Genomic DNA, 337 nt, shown 5'->3' with positions numbered 1-337 from the left:
AGTGGGCCAGGCCCGCGTCCCCGCTGCCGGGAGGACGCCCGCACCGAAGCGCTTTCCACCCCGGTCCCGCCGGCGCCTGAGGTGAGGGGAAGGGCCAAGAGGCGGGATGGGCCGTGCCGATTCTGCCCCGCTTCCTTTCTCCGCGTTTAGGCCTCGACCCCGAGGATTTGCTCGTCTGGCAGAAACAAGCGGTAGAGAAGCGGCTTTTTAATGGCCAGAGCAGTTCCGCTGCGGCACAGAAGTTGCAGGGCGAAAACCACCCACCCACCTGTGTTGCAGAGCCTCTCACGCCTGGTAGCGAAGGCCTCCCCCTGCCCGCGCTCTCTGAAGATAGGAA

This window comes from Eurypyga helias, unplaced genomic scaffold, assembly GCF_000690775.1.
Source record: "Eurypyga helias isolate BGI_N326 unplaced genomic scaffold, ASM69077v1 scaffold31521, whole genome shotgun sequence".
Lineage (NCBI taxonomy): Eukaryota > Metazoa > Chordata > Aves > Eurypygiformes > Eurypygidae > Eurypyga > Eurypyga helias.
Note: the sequence above shows the minus strand (reverse complement) of the source record.